General features: G+C 39.6%; 1 protein-coding gene across 5 annotated transcripts in view; it reads left to right on the forward strand.

Annotated features, from left to right (window-relative positions):
* SNX24 (sorting nexin 24) overlaps positions 1-21,496 on the forward strand; it is a 173,570-nt gene that overhangs the window by 40,657 nt on the left and 111,417 nt on the right. The gene's annotated exons all lie outside the window — the stretch shown is intronic.

A 21,496-nucleotide genomic window follows, 5' to 3' on the forward strand; every position in this document is an offset into this window, starting at 1 on the left:
TAGGAGTTGCCTTAGAATGGGAGATATACTCTTTAAAATATTTCATAAATGGAATAGCCAACTTGAATCTGAGATACTGGTGTTTCGGAGACGTGTGCCAGTGACATAAGGCAGCTTTGTTCTAATTGCATCCCACATTTGAAAAACTTTTTCATTAAGAATATCCGAATGAAGAGGTGGTTAGAATGGGGCTGAGGGTGGAGGAGAGGAGGCCAAGGAAGCAGAAACCTTGTAAAAGCTACTGCCCACATGCCCTTTATCTGTTAGTCAATGCCCCATTTTTCAAATGAGCTTTTACAATAACCAGATAGCTGGATCACATCACTAAGTGAGGATGCATGAACCTGCCTGCCTGCTTATGTCCAGCTCAACCCTTCTAACTGAGTGCAAAGTTGATTTTTGCCTATAAAAGTGGAAAATGGACCTGATAAAAATGTTTAGTCTGCAAGGCTTCATTTTATTTATCATATCAGAAAAGAACAATGTTTTGTGTTGTGGTCAAAATAGAAGCCGACCTTGCTTGTTCACAAAAGCTCAAATCCTAGAGATAAAGGGGGCAAAATAATAGAGTACAATAGAAGGAGTAGGGTGTAATTATTTGTAGCTTGTCAAGTGAAGCCCTTTCAAGCCCCAAGTGATTCAAATCTGGGAACTCTACACAATTCTGTAAACTAACCACAACCAGCATCAGAGAAATCTCCCCTGGCCCACAGACAGCACCGAAATTGCATCCGTTTGTCATGCACTGAGCATGCCAGCCTCACACAATATCATTTGGTTGCAAATGGGCCTGCCCCCAAAGCCCTGAAACACATTCTGTGGTATCTGACTCTTGGCCTGCGATTTGTCATGTCCCTGCTGCTATCAGTGTGCAGTAATTTTAATAGATTCTGATGGTTTCCTTGTAGAAACTCAGGATGCAGCTGGTTTGGACATGGGACACAGGAGAGACTCTTCTGGCCAAAGACAGCAGGAGTGTGTGCAGAAAAATTGGAGAATCATTTAATTTCATTAAAAATTTGTTATAGGATATATGGAGTTATGTTTTATGATTTTTTTAAAAAAAGCATTTCACAGTTTAATATATGGAAATATGTTGTTCATTTTATCTTTAAAATAGTTGCCTTTTTAGAGATATATTACTGACAGTATACTTACTCAACTTTCAGAAGTGACAGCTGTTATGAATGAAGTTAGTCTAATATAATGGTTTATTTGGTCCCTTACTGCTCAAAATGTGGTATGGATCAGCAGCATTGGTGAGAGTGTGTTAGAAATGCAGATTGTCAGGCCCTATCCCAGACCTACAAAATCGGACCAGGGGATTCATACGCACATTTAAGTTTGAGAAGCTCAGGATCTCAGGCTTAGAGCACAGGCTTTAGAGTCAGAGAGATCTGTGTTGATATTCTGTCTTTCTGACTTAGCGTGCTTGACTCTGGGCAGTTTGATCAATTCTGCTAAGCTTCAGATTCCTCATCTACTGAGTAGGGATTATAATTACATCATATGGTTATTGTGAGGATTGAATAAAATTATATATACATAAAATTATATAATTAGGTATACATATATATTAAATAAATATGTATATATAAAATTATGATAAATATAAGTATCTTTATCTATACTTCTATCTGTATACATAGAACCTGACATAGAAAAAACATATAGTAAATTAAAGATGTCATATAGTGTTGGTTCCATGGACTTTGCCTTAAAAGCATTAACATTTGTCTAATTGTGAAACAATTCACCTGCAGATAATTTCTGTGGTACAAGGATTATGAATTTTGTTTGTTGGATTTTTTTTTTTTTTTTTTGAGACAAGGTCCCACTCTGTCACTCAGGCTGGACTGCAGCGATGTGACAAACTCCTGGGCTCAAGTGATCCTCTCACCTTGGCCTCTGGAGTAGCTAGGAATATAGGTGCTTGCCACCATGCCCAACTAATTTTTAAGTTTTTTATAGAGACAGAGTCTGACTCTGTTGCCCAGGCTTGTCTCCGACTCCTTGCCTCAAGAGATTCTCCCACCCCAGCCTCCCAAAATGCTGGTATTATAGGCATGAGCCACCACACACACTGAATTTTGAATTTTATAGATGAACTTTAGCCAACTGTGGCTGAATTTAGCATTAGGATGCCTCTACTCCTTCCCACATACCTTGTTAGCCTTTTTTCCTACAGCGTCTTTCTGTTGTGATTTAGAGTATATGGTAGAGCCATAGACAGTGCTGGCTACTTGGAGAGTTGTGTAAAATGTACCACCCCCTAACTGTTGGAGATTGGACTTGGTCGCATCTCAGTGTCAGCCAGATTCTGGATAGAGAGCCCTCTAGGCCTTCCGGCCTTGGCATAGCACAGAGCTCCTGCCCTCATCTCTTTGTTCTGTGTTCTGGACCCACTGTGAATGCCTGGGGCTCTCTGTGTCTTGAAACATCCTGATTGTCACAGGTGGGGACACAGTCATTTTTTCCTAGTATGGACCTATGGGAAAAAATATAGAGATAAAAATTAAGGGCCAGATATAAAATAATTTTTTTCTCTTGAAAAACACTGTTTTTTCCTCCTTTCCTTTTTTTAATCTTACAATTAATCTCTCAATCTCTGTCTGTAAATGTCAATTTTTCAGCTCACTGGCTTTTAAATTATGAATAATAACATAAAAATTTAGTTAATTAGGTCACCCAAGTATATGATTTATTTTCATATCAGACCAGTTAAGGACATGGGGGTGGGAGCATATATAGGGAAAAATGGGAGTAGGAGAGGAATTGGAGAAAGCTGGGCAGGGAGACAGAATGGCTTGAGTGGAGGAATGGGTGGAGCAGATCAAGGGAAAGAGCCACAGAGAAAGCAAAAGTAGAAACAGAGCAAGGTACTGCAGTGAGCCAGTGGGTGAATCAGCGTGGCTAGGGAGATTTGTTCAGAATCATTTAACTAGCTATTGTCAGTGGTTTAGAAGGAGATAACTGTTCTTTAACAGGGGTTTCTAATCTTGAAATTACACGCAGAATCTTATAGTATGTGTGTGCATGTTTCCACAGAGGCCTTCAGATTTTCAGATCTGTGACTCCAAGAAAGGTTGAGAATCACTCCACATCACTGCTCCTAATGGCACTTCTACTAAAGCCAAAATTGTCCCCTATGAGTTATATTTCTGCATATTTAAGGGCTTTCTTCTTTGTTTATACAATTATTAATAGCATTTTCTGTATTTATTAATATATGATTATAGTTAAATTTATTGAACAGAAATGAACAAATGGCATATCTTCCTAGATACTATTACCATTACATTCTTTTCTTTTCAAATTTTAAACTTCTTTCGTTGGTTGCTTTAGTGATGGTTAGCTTTTGCCATAACTCTATGAACTTCTATTAATGTCTGCATTACCTTAAGGTGTTAATGTTACTATCTTGGAGCCAGTAAGCTTCTAAAACTGTCAGAAATGTATTACTCAGGGTTGCCACATTATTTATTCTTTTTTTTTGTTTTTCGAGACAGTATCTTGATCTGTCACCCAGGCTGGAGTGCAGTGCAACAAAATTATAGCTCACTGCAAGCTTGAACTCCTGGGCTCAAGAGATCCTCCCACCTTACCCTCCGGAATACCTGGGACTGCAGGCACGCATGCGCCACCACACCTGGCTAATTTTTTAAAATTTTTGGTGGATATGGGTTCTCAATCTGTTGCCCAGCTGGTATTGAACTCCTGGGCTCAAGCAATCCTCTCACCTTAGTCTCTCAAAGTGTTGGGATTACAGGCATGAGCCAGTACTCCTCGCCACATCATTGACTGTTACATTAGAACTTTGCTTGAGTGGATTGGTGACTATTTTCTGTGATAATTCCATTGGTTCTTCGGAAGAAACAGATTTAGCAAACACTATTTGATTTATTCAATTGAATATATAAATATCCAGTTTTACTCACAAAGTTAGAATTTGGAAGTCTCAGATATGAAACACATTTTCTAACTTTTCCTTTGGTTCCTGTAGGAATCAGTTAGTCTGATTTGAATTCTGGATTTTTTTCCTCTACTTATTGCTGCCTTGAATAATTACCCTCAATTGTTTCTTTTTTTTTTTTTTTCAGACGGAGTCTCGCTGTCGCCTAGGCTAGAGTGCAGTGGTGCAATCTTGGCTCACTGCAACATCCGCCTCCCTGGTTCAAGCGATTCTCTTGCCTCAGACTCCTGAATAGTTGGGTGGAATGCGCCACCACCTCTGGCTAATTTTTGTATTTTTAGTAATGATTGGGTTTCACCATGCTGGCCAGGCTGGAGGCTCTTGAACTCCTGGTCTCAAGTGATCCACCCACCTCGGCCTCACAAAGTGCTGGGATTACAGGTATGAGCCAGCACACCCAGCCTGTTTCTTTATCACATAAAAAAAATGTATTTCTCTCAATAAAATCTGTCCTCTATAATTACAGTTCCAACTGCAGTTGACTCACCTTAAACTTTAATAATAGAGAATAAGCAATAGAGACTGTAAGGTGTGTCAGGTAGGGATTAGGAGAAAGGTTCTGACAGACGAGCAGATGTGTGGGGTGAAATAATAGGTGTCGAGGAGTGGGGGTGCTCTGTGGTTGCCGAGAGTGGAGAGCGTCTCAGCTTCTCTCTGTTGAGAAGCCCCTGTTCTAGCAGAAGGTATGTAGTCTCTGAATGGAGAGCTCAAGATTTATGCACAGCTGGTCAGAAAAATGCCTCCATTGTGGAAAACAAAATGCATTTGTACGAATATTTCTGCTCAGGACCATTGTACCAAATTGGCACATGTATTCTTAGAGATCCGTTGGCCATTTCAGAAGCACGCTATTATGGAAAAGAACATGTTGAAATGAGAGTCGTATAAACAGTTTAGAAGTAAACAAGTCAAATCTTGTTATTTTAAAGGCAGAATCAGAGGGCTGGCCTTGAATGGGGTTAGGGAAGCTTCCTGCCTCTGTGAGAATGGAAGGAAGAAAGGAGGCTGGGTGTGTAGGTGGGGTGGGGGTGTGTCCAAAGCCAGTCCTCTGTGTTGGGGGCTTCCCATTTTTCTTGGATGTTGCTTCCTTCCTGCTTGCCTCCCTGCCTCTCCTCCCCAAGCTCATTCTCTGTGTTCCCTCTAGAGCGGAAACCTGTTGCCCACAGCCTAGCCAATGAGGTAGGGTGAGGTGGGGGTAGGGGAGCACACTGTTCAATGCCCCAGGCCCCTCCTGTGTTCCACGGTCTTCCATCTCTGGGTTTGGAATCCCCGGCAGCCCCTCCTCACTTTTGTATCATCTTCTTTTGTACATGCTTTGAGAATGGTGGCTTCCTCCTTTCCCCCCTTCTCATGCCTTACTATCTGTGACAGTTTTTGGTGTACTGAAAGCACCCATTCTTAAATCTCTAAGGAATTTGGGGTGGAATTTGGGGTCATTTCTAAGGAATTTGGGGTGGAAAGGCCTACAGCCTATTCTCAGTCTGCCAGCTTAACTCTGGACCAAGCAGCTCCTCCTTTCCTTTGGGCCCTGACTTTCCCAGATGAGCAGCCAGTTAAGGTTAAAGAATCAGTGGATTTGGAATAAAGACGGAGGTTTGGAGGATTCTGGGCTTGGGAAAAATAAGAGCAAAGGTACTGAAATAAAACCAAGTATAGTGTGTGCTAGTGCAGTGGTCCCCAACCATGGACATGTGGTCGGGGGAGGGGGGATGAGATGAAACTGTTCCACCTCAGATCATCAGGCATTAGTTAGATTCTCATAAGGAGTGTGCACCCTAGATCCCTTGCATGCACAGTTCACAGTAGGGTTCATGCTCCTATGAGAATCTAATGCCCCCGCTGCTCCGACCTGCTGTGTGGCTGGGTTCCTAACAGGCCACAGACCGTTCCCCCGCGGCCCGGGGGTTGAGGACCCCTGTGCTAGAGGACAGGGACAGGGTTCAGAGCAAGTGGTTGTACTCCAAAGTGCCAGGAGTTTAGTGGTAGGTGAGGGGGAGTGCAAGGAGATGCTACAGCTTCGTGATGACACTTCAGACATGATTTAAGGTGGAAGACTAAAGACATACAATTGATTCTTGACAGTGGGAAAGCATTCATTTTTAGTAATTGCTTTGCAAATACCTATGGAATACTTTATAGAAGAGAATGTGAATTTTAATAAAGTTGTCTATTTGATTACTGGTACATTTCTGTCATCTTAATTTGTGTTTTCTGTTTATCAAACTTAATTCCTGCCTCTCTCTCCTCTCTTCTATTAGGTGGATAGTTCTTTATCTGTCTTTTCCATGTATCTTGCCAGCCACTCTGGAAGCGATACATTTTTGAATATTTAATACAAAAATTGTAACTTTTATTATTTGTTGTATATGTTTCTAATAACATTTAAAATTATTTGGGCCGGGCGCAGTGGCTCATGCCTGTAATCCCAGCACTTTGGGAGGCCTAGGTCAGGGAATCACGAGGTCAGGAGTTCGAGACCAGCCTGGCCAAGAGACCAGCCTGGCCAATATGGTGAAACCCCATCTCTACTAAAAATACAAAAATTAGCCAGGCGTGGTGGCAGGCGCCTGTAATCCCAGCTACTCAGGAGGCTGAGGCAGGAGAATTGCTTGAACCCGGGAGGCGGAGGTTGCAGTGAGCCAAGATCGCGCCATTGCACTCCAGCCTGGGCAACAGAGCAAGACTCTGACTCAAAAAAAAAATTATTCATTATTTTTATATTTCTCCTGAGTAAGGCAAGAACCTTAGCACACCTTAGTTACTGTTCTCCCTCATCCCACTTTTGTTTTTATAGGGGATGTCTAGAATTTTTGTTCAGCTTTTTTAATTTAAAAAAAGTTATTTGAACAAATAATTTATTCATATCCGTACTTACTGTTTTTTCCTGCATCCCATTGTTTCCCTCTGGGCTTACATTGTATTTGCTGAAGTATAGTTTATTAATTGAAACAAGGATCTCTGGGTGATAATCATTAATAAAATAAATAAAAATAAGTAGATAAGTCAGTAAGTTAGACAGTTATCCTCACTGTACCTATACTCTGGGTGGAGAGTTTAGCTCCATTCACAAGTCTGAGTTGACAGTCATCTTTTATCAACACTTTGAATATATTACTTGATTATTTTTGGCATCTGTTGTTGCTGGTAAGAAGTCTGCTGTCAGCCTAATTGTCCTTTATCTGTGAGTAATCTGATTTTCTCTCTAACAGTTTAAAGACTTTTCTCTGTCTTTACTGTTCTGCATTTTCAGCAGCAGTATGTTCAGGAGAGAGTCTATTTTTATTTAGCCTTTTCACCATTCTCTGTGCTTTTTAAATCTGAGGACTCGGGTCTTTATTGAATTCTGGGAAATTGTCAGCTCTTAGAACTACTTTTAGATGTATGTAGAGTCTTATCAATCTAGCCTTCATGCCTTTTCATTACTCGATTTCATATTTTTTATGCCCTTATCTCTCTTGCTATGTTCTGGGTAATTTTATAAGATTCCTCTTCCACTTCACCAGTTTTCTCTTCAGCTTTGTCTAATTGGTTGTTTAACTGAACCAGAGTTCTTGATTTCAGTCACTGTATTTTTTCTTTGAGATGGAGTTTCGCTCTTGTTGCCCAGGCTGGAGTGCAATGGCGTGATCTTGGCTCACTGCAACCTCTGCCTCCCGGGTTCAAGTGATTCTCCTGCTTCAGCCTCTGGAGTATCTGGGATTACAAGCACCTGTTACCATGCCCAGTTAATTTTTATATTTTCAGTAAAGATGAGTTTTCACCATGTTGGTCAGGCTGGTCCGAATTCCTGACCTCAGGTGATCCACTGGCCTCAGCCTCCCAAAGTGCTGGGATTACAGGCGTGAGCCACTGCACTCGGCCTATATTTTATAAATATATAGAATTTTTATTTGGTTTCTTTTCATGTCTACCTATATATGTTTCATTTGACTTGCTTTTGATTTATCCTATTCTAATGGGTGTTTTTCCTTTCCTTATCCTTTTGAGCAGATTAAGTGTTCTTTACATTTTTCAGTTCTATTATTTGCATTTTTTTATTATTATTTGTTGACTGTTCTTCTGTGGTTTATAATTTTAATCTGCAGGCTTACTTGGAATGTGAGTCTACCTTCCCTCCGCACTGTTTTGTTGCATCCTCCTGGTCCCTAGTTCAGGCCAGGTTCCTATCCGTTAGGGAGGGAGAGAGTATAGCACAGTTATTAAGAGTGAAGGCTCTGAAACCTGACAGCCTGAGTTCAAGTCTTGGCGCTATTGGTTACTTGTGTGTTGTCTTGGGCATATTATTTAACATTTCTGTGCCTCAGTTCCTCACCTATCAAATGAGGATAATGATAGTATCTAAAACTGTTATTTTGATGATTTCAATAAGTTATTGCTCAGAAGAGTATCTGGATCATAGTAAGCACTTCATAAATTCTGACAAATATATTCAGAATATTGCAGATCCAGAATGACCCAACAGGATTTTTGCTCAATATCTGGTTTCTTGGCTCCATCAGCTACTTACTTTCTGCTGCCTCCGATATGCAGCTTTATTTAAGCCACAACTCTAAGTGGCCATAAGAATCCCCATTTCAAGCAGTGGGTGATCCTGGCTCCCCTAACACTATTCCCTAGAAATGGACTTTTGATTCCCATTACACCACAGGAAATGAACTATCAGCCCCCTCTGCCTGCTTCTGGTCTTGGAATTCTGTAAGTTATAGATGTAATGGGATAACTTTGTGTTTTTTTGAGACAGAATCTCACTCTGTCGCCAAGAATGGAGTGCAGTGGCGTGATCTCAGCTCACTGCAGCCTCTGCCTCCCAGGTTCAAGCAATTCTCCTGCCTCAGCCTCATGAGTAGCTGGGATTTACAGGCGTGCATCACCATGCCTGGCTAATTTTTGTATTTTTAGTAGAGATGGGGTTTTGCCATGTTGGCCCAGCTAGTCTCGAACTCCTGATCTCAATTGATCTGCCCGCCTTGGCCTCCCAAAGTTCTGGGATAACACGCATTGAGCTACCGTGCCTGGCCAGGACAACTTTTTAAATAACTTTATTTTGAAATAATTTTAAGTGTACCAGAAAGTTGCAGAACTAATACAAAGAATTCTCAACATTCCTCGATTTTTAACATCTTTCCGCTTTTGCTTTATTATTTCCCCCTGCCCTTCTCTGTTTTTTATAGGTATCTATATACACTCATCTATCTATCTGTATAGATGTATACAGGCTGAGTTCCCCTCATTCGAAAATCTGAAATCTGAAGTGCTCCAAAATTCAAAACTTTTTTGTGTACCAACATGAGGCTCAAAGGAAACGCTCATTGAAACATTTCAGATTTCAGATTTTCAGATTAGGGATACTCAACCAATACATATAATGCAGATATTCCAGAATGGAAAAAGACTAAAACCCTTTTTGTCTCAGGCATTTCGGATAAGGGATACTCAATCCGTGTATGTGTATATATATATATACACATATATATATACACATATATATGTATATGTGTATATATATACATACACATATATATGTATGTGTATATATATACACATACATATATGTGTATATATATGTATATATATGTATGTGTGTATATATATGTGTGTATATATATACATTATACCTCTTCTCCCTTCATTTTTTCATTATTCCTAAGGACAAAAAATCTCTTAACATAATCACGGTAAAATTGTCAAATCAGGAAGTTTAATATTGAAACAGTATTTTGTACTCTGTATTACAAATTTGTCAGTTGTCCCAATAATATCCTTTTTAGTATTTTTTTGTTTTTTGCTGGTACAAGATCCAAATAGTACATTATATTTACTTGCCATGTCTTTTTAGTCTCCTTCAATCTGGAACTGCCTCTCAGCCCTTCTTTGTCCTCTATGGCATTGTCATTTTTGTAAAGAGGCCAGTTGAGACAGGCCGTAGACTGTCCTTCAATTTGGCTTCATCTGATGGTTCCTTATAGTAGGTAGATTTAGGTGACGCATTTGGGGCTGGAAAACCTTCTTGGGGTATCACATTCAGAGGCACATGGTATCTGTCTGCCCCCGACTAATAATGCTAATTTTGACCACTGGTTAGGTTTTGATGTTTTCTCTGTTGTCTATGATGTTTTTTTTTCCTTTTATAATTATTAACTAACACTTGGGAAGACATTTTGAGATTATATAAGGATTCTGTTCCTCATCAAATGTTTCTGTCCTGGTTCAGCAGATATTAATTGTTTTTTGCCTAAGTTTTTACTCTATTGTTGGCAAAATGATGATTATCTACCTCCATCATTCCTTCTCTGTAAGGAAAAGATTTCCATTTAGAGGGGTTTTTTTTTTTTTTTTTTTGGACACGGAATCTCACTCTGTGGCCCAGGCTGGAATGCAGTGGTGCTATCTCAGCTCACTACAACCTCCGCCTCCTAGGTTCAAGCGATTCTTCCACCTTTGACTCCCAAGTAGCTGGAATTACAGGCGCCCGCCACCACACCCGTCTAATTTTTTGTATTTTTAGTAGAGACAGTGTTTCACCCTGTTGGCCAGGCTGGTCTCGAACTTCTGACCTCAAGTGATCTGCCCGTCTCAGCCTCGCAAAGGGCTGGAAGTACAAGTATGAGCCACCGCACCCGGCCTAGAGGGAACTTTTAAAGCATGAATTTATAGCCCTATCTTGACAATGAAGTACCCAATATATCTTTCAGGAAATGAGCTGTAGTTGAGCAATAACGTTAACTGTAATCCTTTTTTGTACCTTTTCAGAAACAGGAATTGTTAATTAAAATTTTTATCCCTTCAAGATTTTTCTGCAAGGATTTTAAAGTAAAATTTAAATAGTATATAAGAGTATGAAGTGAAAACCCAAAGCCTCTTTTCTGTCTTACCTCTCAGGTGGTAATAGTTTGGCATAGAGCCTTCCAGACAAAAATGGAATCATATGAAGTTATTGTTCTGGAAATTGCTTTTTCAAATGGAAGACTTACATATCAGATATTTTTGACTGTAGAAAACTTTACCTAGTGTTTTTTTGTTTTTTGTTTTTTTTCCTAAGTAGTTTATTTTTCTGGTTGAAATTGTTTAGGAATGTTGACTTTAAAGTGCCTATTTATTCTAACATCAATGTATTCTATTTTAAAAATACCGATTGGCAGGTAATTTTAAGAATTCTTTAAAGCTAAGTGTTAAATTAAAAAAGCAAGTTACCAAATGATATGTACAGTATGAGACTATTTGTGGGAAAAATGCCATATCAGTTTTATTTTTATTGGCACATACACTTGAAGTAATCATGGTTATCTAGGGAAAATGCTGTTTTATTGAGGTAAAATGGGGGAGTTTTATTTTCTTTTATTGAATTTTTTCAGTGATGATGTATTCATTTTTTAAAGTAAATTGCAATTTTTTATAAGTATTATAAGTCTTACATATTACCTCACATAGTTTTCAGTTGTTTCTTTCCACACTTCCTGCTCTTTAAGCAGTAATACATACTCCCAAAGAAGGCCTCTCATGATTCTGGAGAAGTATTACTGGATCTTCCAGATTTATTAAAAATTACATTGACTCTGGTCTGATTTACTTATGTAGAGACTTACCTTTTTCAAACCCTTGTTGTTATGTTCAGCTGTATTATTCTTTGAATAGACTTTTTGGGCTGGCCAGGAAAATTAATGTTTCTGTGAAGAAATGTGTTGTGAATGTTAGTTATTGACTTGTGAGCAAACATGTGAGAATAAAATGTGTGTAAGTTGGAGACTGTTGAGTGACCAAAAGTTTGCTTCTCTCATTGAAATAGGAATGGTAAGGGTAAGAATATGGGAGTGTAGGGTCAAAGGCATGAATTTATAACATCGTGAGGACCTTCACAAATGGGGAGTCCATGCAGCAGACTTATTTCTTTTGTTTTTTCCACCAATGATTAATTTTGAGAAATTAAAATTTAAACCTAAAGGAATATTGAAAGCACAGTATAAGGACATCTTATATTCATTCAGATTCACCAGTTAACCTTTTGCTGTTTGTTTTATATTCTTTTTCTCTCCCTTAGTCTCTCTTTCTCTACACACACCCACACCCACACACATAACACACACACATACACTGTGCACACATTTTATTTATATTTTTTAGTTGAAGCCTCAGAAAGTTAGTTGTTATCTTACTTTCACTCCCAAATTACATTTTACCCTGTTGACCCAGTGGTTAACTAGAGTAATGATCTTTGCCTGAATAAGGTATTACATTGATAGTTGCAAAATGCTGCATTTTCTACCTGTCATTTCCTTTAAATAAATTTATTTATTTTTTATTTTATTTATTTACTTTTTTTTATTGAGACAGAGTCTCGCTTTGGAGTGCAGTGGCGTGATCCTGGCTTACTGCAACTTCTGCCTCCCAAGTTCAAGCAATTCTTGTTCCTTAGCCTCCCGAGTAGCTGGGACTACAGGCGCCCACCACCATGCCCCGTTAATTTTTGTATTTTTAAGAGACTGGGTTTCACCGTGTTGGCCAGGCTGCTCTTGAACTCCTGGCCTCAAGTGATCTGTCTGCCTCGGCCTCCCAAAGTGCTGGGATTACAGGCGTGAGCCACCGTGCCCAGCCCATTTCCTTTATTATTAATTAATTAATTAATTTTTATTTTTTTCTGAGATGGAGTCTCACTCTGTCACCCAGGCTGGAATGCAGTGGCTTGATCTCGGCTCACTGCAAGCTCTGCCTCCCAGGTTCAAGCTATTGTGCCTCAGTCTCCCTAGTAGCTGGGATTACAGGCACGTGCCACCATGCCAAGCTAATTTTTGTATTTTTAGTAGAGATGGGGTTTCACCATGTTTGCCAGGCTGGTTTTGAACTCCTCAAGTAATCCACCCACCTCGGCCTCCCAAAGTGCTGGGATTACAGGCATGAGCCGCTGCACTCGGCCCCATTTCCTCTAAATTTACTAGCTGGCATTCTTCTGCAAAGAGAAACTTCTCTCTTTCCTCCTTACTCTCTTGTATTTCTATAGACCCATGGCTTAAAAAAAAAAAAATTCAAAGTGTTTTCTATTACTGTCATCATTCTTTTAATGCCCAATTGTTTCAAATTTGTCACAAGGGATCTCCTTCTAGTCGGCTCTTGTGTCCTTTTGACATGACCCCATTTTTTTTTTTTGATGACCATTTCTTATGTTTTGTCCAATAAGATATGCAGGTTCACCTTGTACTTTCACAATTCTACATTTCTGCAAGGACTCCTGCCTCCTTTTATTGGATAATGGTATGTAGAAACCAAGATCTGCGTGGTAGGTGTGCTATGGTTAATCATTGCTTTTAGACTCTTTCAGTAAATACAACTAAGAAATATGCTTATTTTATATGTATATATATACATACACATATACATATATACACATAGTTATATATGTAAAGTGTGAGCATATACACATATTTTAAATTATGACATTTCATTTTGTATCTCTTTTTCCCTCATGCATAATAATTCTAGCATTTCAGCCCAAAACTGTTTTAACAATAAACTCACTAAATAGAATTTAAGATTTTTATGCAGCACATTTTGTCTTAGAATATATTTCATTAGGTTTGTACAGTCAGAGTTCTGCATTCAAAAGTTACTTGAAGCCAGGAGCAGTGGCTCACGCCTGTAATCCCAGCACTTTGCGAGGCCAAGGCGGGCGATCACTTGAGTTCAGGAGTTCGAGACCAGCCTGGCCAAACATGTTGAAACCCTGTCTCTACTAAAAAATACAAAAAAGTTAGCTGGGCTTGGTGATGGGTGCTTTGTAATCCCAGCTACTTGGGAAGCTGAGGCAGGAGAATCGCTTGAACCCGGTTGCCGTGAGCCAAGATTATACCATTGCACTCCAGCCTGTGCAACAGAGCAAGACTCCAAATCGAAAAAAAAAAAAAAGTAACTTGAATTATTTGTTCTGTATTGTTATGTAATCAATTTAATATGCAGTTAGGCTCTTTTTATGAGGTTTTCCAAAACCTCTTGATTTAAATGTAAATTTATAAATAAATAGAACATTTATTTGGTTTAAAACTATATAAAGATATTTTCGGAAAAGTCTTGGTCCCTTCCATTCTACACCCATGTCTGTAGGTAATCATTTTTATTAGGTTCTGATTTGTACTTCTTGTGTTTCTCTTTTGTGCATGCACACACATACACACACGCTTATTTTATCCCTAATATATCTCCATCTCTTGTTATATATGTCCCTTGTTTTTTCCTTTCATAAATAATGTCATATTATATATAATCTTTTTTTCCCCAATTATTTTTTTCGGTCAGTATATCCTAAAAATCACTCCGTATGAATTCACAAGAATCCTCCTCATTGGTAGTGGCACCATGGAACTTCTTTGTGTGACTGAACCATCATTTATCCAGTCAGTCTCCTTTGGATAGGCATTGGGGTTGTTTTTCAGCGTTTTTCTCTTATAAATAATGCTTTCTCTACCAATTTTTAAAATGAGCATTTGCTAGAGAAAAGGCATTGTCTTAGGACTGCTAGGTCATATGGTGAAGAATAAGATATATTTTCTGCCCCTGAAGTGCTTACTGCTTCTGGTAAGGGATGGTTTTAGAAGGAAGAGGGCTAGGAAGAAAAGTGGCGCAGTACCTAGTAGGTAAGTATAATCTGGATGCTCCCAGTAATTCTGAGTGTTGACTGCACATTCTCACAGAAGTGGGGTGAGACAAATATATGGGAAGTAACTGTTAGCTGTAGTGTAGTTTCCAAGTAAAAATAAAAAGAAACCTTTTAAATTAAATACTCCTCAGTAAATAAATGCTTAATAAATTTATTGAGCTACAAATGCTAAGTTTCAGTAAATCACTTCATTTTAGTTTAACAGTACTTTTTTTTTTTTTTTTTTTAAACAGAGCACTTTCTAAAGGTAAAATATAGGTTGGGGAAATCTTTTTCTTATTAGTATTATTCAGCCAAAACAGTAAATCTTTTTAAAAAGCTTCATATTTAATGTTCACTCCTACACATTTAAAATATACGTGGTTGCACAGCCTATTCATGGTTAAAAAAATTAATATATATTTGTATTAATAATAGAAAAGTTATAAGATGGAAAAGTATAAAGGAAAAAATAAACTTAGGGTATAGGTGTAAGCATTACGTTTTCCATGATTAACTTATGCATTTTCATGAATTTTAGGTAAAACATGTCTCTATTTTAACATGATGTCATCTCTAATGGAATACATTAGAGCTGGGTTAAAAAGTAATTTACCAGTGGAGAGCTCAGTGCTGTTCAGATTTAGAAGTCAGCCCCCCTGAGATAATCCACACCATTTTGTATCCCACATCTTGGACCAAGGGTGTAGGCAACCTTGGGTCCTGGTGATTGGAAGCAGAGGCACATCGGCACTGTGTTCTTTTCTGGTGGAAGGATGGGGTTGTGTGAGAGGCCCCTAGGCTGGGGGCTGGAGGGTGATGAATTATCACCCCCCGCAGGGGACACGTCTGCAAAGTGTGTCCACGCATGCCAGCAGCTGCTGCTTCTCCAGGCCAGCGTGCCCTGTGTCAGCAGTCGTCCCTGCCACCATGTTTCTCAACTAGCCTAAGAAAATCCCCATTTCAGTCCTTTCGGCCAGAACCGCCATCTTCCAGTAATTCGCCAAAATGACGAACACAAAGGGAAAGAGGAGAGGCACCCGATATATGTTCTCTAGGCCTTTTAGAAAACATGGAGTTGTTCCTTTGGCCACATATATGCGAATCTATAAGAAAGGTGATATTGTAGACATCAAGGGAATGGGTACTGTTCAAAAAGGAATGCCCCACAAGTGTTACCATGGCAAAACTGGAAGAGTCTACAATGTTACCCAGCATGCTGTTGGCATTGTTGTAAACAAACAAGGGCAAGATTCTTGCCAAGAGAATTAATGTGCGTATTGAGCACATTAAGCACTCTAAGAGCCGAGATAGCTTCCTGAAACGTGTGAAGGAAAATGATCAGAAAAAGAAAGAAGCCAAAGAGAAAGGTACCTGGGTTCAACTAAAGCGCCAGCCTGCTCCACCCAGAGAAGCACACTTTGTGAGAACCAATGGGAAGGAGCCTGAGCTGCTGGAACCTATTCCCTATGAATTCATGGCATAATAGGTGTTAAAAAAAAAATAAAGGACCTCTGGGCTACAAAAAAAAAAAAAAAAAAAAAGAAAATCCCCATTTCTGCTTATTTGAGCCATAATAGGACTGTTTTCAAAAGATTTCACTTGGAAACAAAGGAAAAGACTAAATACACAAACAAAAATGCAGCAGTACAGAAATGATACAGAAATATAGCAGCAAGGCCGGGCACAGTGGCTCATGCCTGTAATCCCAGCACTTTGGGCAGCCAAGGTGGGCAAATCACTTGAGGCCAGGAGTTCAAGACCAGCCTGGCCAACATGGTGAAACCCCATCTCTACTAAAAATACAAACATTATCTGGGTGTGGTGGCATGCACCTGTGATCCCAGCTACTCGAGAGGCTGAGGTGGGAGAATCACTTGAACTGGGGGGCAGAGGTTGCAGTGAGCTGAGATCAAGTCATTGCACTCCAGCCTGGGCAACAGAGCAAGGCTCCATCTCAAACAAACAAACAAACATATAGAAGCAGAGTTTTGTTTGTTTGTTTTTAATCTTAGGTTGGTGAGGTCACAGGTCTTTGGCACACATGTTGTAATTCCCTTTCCCCATTCCTATGACAGACATTGGTGATTGATCCCATATATTTTCCTGTTGGCTCCACCTTGGAAATCATAGCAGTAGTGGATCAGATTTGGCATGTGAGTTGCATATCCTCTTCTTAAGGTAATTCAATTTTGCCAACAGACAGGATTTATCATGCACATGTTCATGTCATTCTCTCTGGTCTGGCTGGACTTAGCTGCAGCTGGCGAATGCTGTCCTACCATGTCGCCTTTGGTGGCAGCCACCATTCCTGTCATCTCTGGAGCCTCCTGTCCTGTCAAGCCACAGACCCTTTTATTTCTATTGTTACGTTACCTATAGTTACCAGTTGATTGATGGATGCTCTACTCACTTGCTCATATTTTTTTGCAGCTGCTTCATCCTGAATTTATTTCTCTCCATGGCCAAATTCAACAATACCATATGTACTGTCGGGAAAAAAAGTCTTAGGTCAGGAAAAAAAGTCTTATAAGTCTTGCCTTGTTTCTGTGATAGACCACAGCTTATTTATAATAGGCCACAGCTTGTTTATAAAGCAGCTAACTCCTCCCAACTACTACTTGTTAGTTTATGTGATTTTTAAAAATTATCACATTATGTGACTCCCTTCAGCCAAACATTGATCTTAGTAAGGTCTGAGGTTTAACTCTAACCACCAAACATAAATGCTTATGGCTTTTGGAAAATGTGAACCGAACGCTGAAGTCAAGCCTCTGAACCTTGTGTGTGTGTCAGTCTCACGGTGTCAGTAACTTAGAATTGAAAAGCAGATGTGAGCTTTCCTCTTGCTTCTTTCTAGTATTAAATCAATATAGTGTTTTAGAATATTATATTTAAGTGTCATTTCACAGGAGACATATAAACGTATCTACTTCGGAGGCCTCTCCCTGTGCATGAATTTTCACATTTTGTCTTCATTGCCTCATCAGTATGCCAGTAGGTGTCACTGTGTACATTAAATGGAAATCAAAGATGTCATTAGAAGAATTTCCAAAATTATGGCAATTTTTTTAAAAACAGAGTTCCCAACAGTAAGCCAGAATGTTTATACCACTTCTTTTTTTTATTTTTACATTTTTTCTTAGGCTATCATAAGAAAACATGACATCAATTTTTCTCTCCCTATTTCTGCTACCTTACTACCTTATATGAGCCCTTATGTATGTATGAAAATACTTATTTTGGATGCATTCATAAGAATTAGAAGACAGCATATAGACTAACATGTTAAAGGAAAGAATGGATCATTTTGAACTTACATATGTCACTCTCCTAGTATAGAACTATGTTGCCAGAAATCTTTTTCAGGGGATGGAGTGGGGATTTTATCACTCCAAATACTTATTTGTGACAATACAAGAATATTGTAAAAACAAAAAAAAATTAACGTGCAATGAATATGTGTGTGTGCACGCAGATGCGCGTTTGCCAGCTGAGGACTTTTTTAACCAGTATTTTTAGGTCCTCTATACATTTATGAGGCTACTCTTCAGATTTTTCAGTTTTCCTGTAACAGAAGAAACTGTTTCCTATCTTGTATAATCCTACAGTTTCAAGTTTACAGTAATATTAGTGGAACTTAATTGTTTAAATGTCTGAGACTTTTTTCTGTGGGCTCCCTGTCCTGTTCACCCCTTCAAAAAAGTAAAAGTATTTGACTTTATGTCTTCTGTTGCTTCTTGGGGGAAAATACCATGATGGTCACTTAACTCATTTTCAGGTCTTTGATACTAAGATCAACAGTATTGTAAAATGCTTTCTTCAGTTGAGCAATACAAATTTAGGTTGTACCAATGTTCTGGAAAACTGTTTGTGTGCATGTATGTGTGTCGGGGGTGGTGCTGGAATTGTGATCTGTTGTCTGAAATAATTACATGTGGTTTTTCCATTCAGAAGAATGTTCCTTTTGTGAAGAATGACTTAAGGAAGATTCATGATGACTGAGTGTGCCCGTGTGGAACTTTAGGACATAGATGCACTCCTACAGAGTCAGTCTTAAATCATCTTCAACCCTATTTTCCCTGATACATGTAATAAAAATGAAGATGTGTTCTATGTGGTGGCAAGGGGAAAATTGTCTGCAAGGCATGATACAGATAGCAATTAAAATGCACTGGGGATTACTCAAAATTCCTTTTCATTTATAACTTTTAAAATTAAGAATGCTTAAAGTAAAAACCCTTTCCCAGATCTGAGGCCCTGCAGGCAGTGTGGGACAGTGCAGTGAGCCATGTGCCTTTGGGTCAGAGGGTCTGGGCTCCAGCCACTATGGCAGCACTCTGAGTTTGTGTATAGGCAGAGCTCAGATTTTCTCCATCTTTGAGTTCTTTGGTCTGGGAAAGAAGTGTTGTTGTATAGGTTAAGTGTAGGGCTTTAGCTGAATCAATAACATTTTGTTTCTTAAAAAAAGAAAATGAAATCAAAATAAATATGGAAAAATATCCATTAAATCTTGATGATGGGTAGATGCTTCTGTTGATACTGTTTTCTACCCAGAGTTTCTATGTGGTTGAGTTGAAGGCATGAGCATTAATATTTTCGAAGCATTCTGCAGGTAACTAACATGCAGCCAGAATTGAGAATCAATGGTCTACGTGGCTTCTTATTCCTAAGCCGGCAGGCCAAATGTGGTTGATGGGGCATTTCACAAATCAGAGTTTAGGAACTGGAGTCAGAGAACCTTGAAAGTGTCCCCATCCTTGGGTGCACACAGGAGGGTGTCTAGAGGCTTACAGTGTTTATGCATTATTGGTGGTGGGCTGTCCTGGCCATTTTTGAGAGCTTCTTTTCCTTGATGCTTGAAGCTTTCTGTTTACCATTCCTGCTGGAATAACTTTCCCCACCTCCTGACAGCCTCCACTGTGAGATCTGTGCCCCACCTGAAGAACACAGTCTCTTCTGCTCTTTTCACTCCTATAGTCTTCAACATACACCTGGCTGCGAGTCGTGGTGACTTTGGAGCAAGACTAGTAAATCCCTTGCTGTTGGTAGGGTTCTGGCAGTAGATGTTCTAAGGGGAGGGTTGGCATAGGTAGTAGCAGCAGTAGCTTGAGTGAACATGTCTTCAGCTATTATGGAGTCCATAGAAATATACCATTTGCACCAGAAAAAATTAGTTCAACATACAGTCTATCAGTAATGCTTCTGTTGAATATTTTTATTTTTATTTATTTTTTGAGACAGGTTAGTTTCTGTTGCCCAGGTTAGAGTGCAGTGGCACAATTACAGCTCACTGAATCCTCGAACTCGCAGGCTCCATCTGTCCTCCCATCTTAGCCTCCCAAATAGCTGGGACTACAGGCACACACCACCACGCCTGGCTAATTTTTGTATTTTTTGTAGAGATGGGGTTTTGCCATGTTGCCCAGGCTGGTCTCAAAATCCTGGGCTTAAGCAGTACGCCTGCCTCTGCCTCCCAAAGTGCTGAAATTACAGGCGCGAGGCACTGTGCCTGGCCCCCTCTGTTGAATAGTAAAAAGTTCCTTCAACACTTAATTTGACTCTTTGCTAGATGCTTATCTGACAATGATGAAGGAATGCAGTGAGCTCTTAACCTCCCAAGGCAGTGTATGCTCTTGTGGGGATAACCCTTAAAGGAGAGTTGGGGAAAGTTTTTCTTATTAGGACTGATTAACTCACAGGTGGAAAACCCAAGGACTTTAGTAGAACCAATTTTAAAAATCTTGATCTCTCCCTTTTTTCCAGCTTTACTGAATAAATGACAAATAAATATTGTGTGTATTTAAGATGTGCAATATGGTGTGGGGTTTTTTTGTTTGTTTTTTGAGACAGGGTCTTGCTCTGTTGCCCAGGCTGGAGTGCAGTGGCGTGGTCAGGGATCACTGCTGCCTTGAACTCCCAGGCTCAAGCAATACTCCTGCCTCAGACTCCTGAGTAGCTGGGACCACAGGTGTGTGCTACCACACCCACCCAGCTACTTTTTTTTTTTTTTTTGAGATGAGGTCTCACTGTGTTGCCCAGGCTGTGATGTTTTTGATAATACATATACAGTGTGAAATGATTACCACAATCAAGCGAATTAACATATCTATCACCTCACATAGTTACAATTTTGAGAGTGTGTGTAGCAGCAATTTTTAAAATGTGAACTATTAAAACGTTTTTTTAAAAAAAATGGAGAACAGAGAACATGCAGGTCTGTGCATTGGAAATTAAATTCAAATTTTCATTCTATATGGCCATGTAAAAATGGTGTGGTATAGAAAACATAACTAAGGGCCTGGTGTAGTGGCTCACACCTGTCATCCCAGTGCTTTGGGAGGCCAAGACAGGAGGATCTGCTTAAGGCTAGGAGTTTGAGACCAGCCTGGGCAACGTAGTAAGACCCCATCACTACAAAAAACATAAAAAATCAGCCAGGTATGGTGGCACACACCTATAGTCCCAGCTGCTTGGGAGGCTGAGGCGGGAGGATTGCTTGAGACTGGGAGGTCAAGCCTGCAGTGAGCTGAGATCACACTACTGCACTCCAGCCTGGGTGACAGAGTGAAACTTCAGTCTCAAAAAAGAAAGAAAAAAGAAAGAAAACAACTGAGAAAGGATAAAATGTTTTTAAAGACCTAAGAGCCACAAATTTATTCAGTTATCATTATAAGTAATGTTCCTTTTTCAGAGGGAAAAATGATTTATATGTCTTGAAAAGGCAAAATATGGCCAGGTGTGGTGGCTCGTGCCTGTAATCCCAGCACTTTGGGAGGCCGAGGCAGGTGGATCACTTGAGGTCAGGAATTCAAGACCAGCCTGGCCAACATGGTGAAACCCCGTCTCTATTAAAAATACAAAAATTAGCTGGGTGTGGTGGTGCACGCCTGTAATCCCAG

Source organism: Pan paniscus, chromosome 4 (assembly GCF_029289425.2).
Source record: "Pan paniscus chromosome 4, NHGRI_mPanPan1-v2.0_pri, whole genome shotgun sequence".
NCBI lineage: Eukaryota > Metazoa > Chordata > Mammalia > Primates > Hominidae > Pan > Pan paniscus.